Below are 620 nucleotides of genomic sequence, written 5' to 3'. Positions count from 1 at the left end.
GAAGAAGAGTGGACGTAGGCGGGTTGGCCGAACCACTTAAAAATCTCTCTCGCATTTACTTTCTGCTTTTATCTCTCGCTATCTAACTCTCGAACTGCACTGCATTTAACCGCACCTCTCGAACTAACTCAAACTCGTGCTAACTAAAAGGGGATAACCTTTCCGCTGCGCATAAAACTTTGTCTTCATCTTGTGAGGTATCGGACCTAAACATCCTAAGTCCAATACATACGAGAAGTCGAAAAAGATTTGCAAAATCTTATACAAGTCTATTCACCCCCCCCTCTAGACTTGTACCTCATCCCCTTGGGACCAACAGGTAACTGAGCTTTCGACACAGTTCCGGAGTCTGCGAGAAGAGCTCTTACAGCTACTGAGGCTGAATCGACCTTCTCCTCCTGTGATGGGCAGTCCACATGGATAATCCTTAGTCCATGACAAGTTCCCGGAGAGCCTAGCACCGTTCCAGAGAGGCGTGGGGGACAACCAGATAAGGCCCCGGCTATGGAAGAGGAGGAGGAGATACTGGAATCAGGAGGTGAGACACCCAGAGAGCTGGGACAGACAGAGAGGAATAAGGAATGAGCTCCCAGGAGAGGAGCCATGGAAGGAGTAAGGCA

The sequence above is a fragment of the Ipomoea triloba genome, chromosome 3, assembly GCF_003576645.1.
Source record: "Ipomoea triloba cultivar NCNSP0323 chromosome 3, ASM357664v1".
NCBI lineage: Eukaryota > Viridiplantae > Streptophyta > Magnoliopsida > Solanales > Convolvulaceae > Ipomoea > Ipomoea triloba.
The sequence above is the reverse complement of the archived record's forward strand: the minus strand, read 5'-3'. Positions refer to the sequence as shown.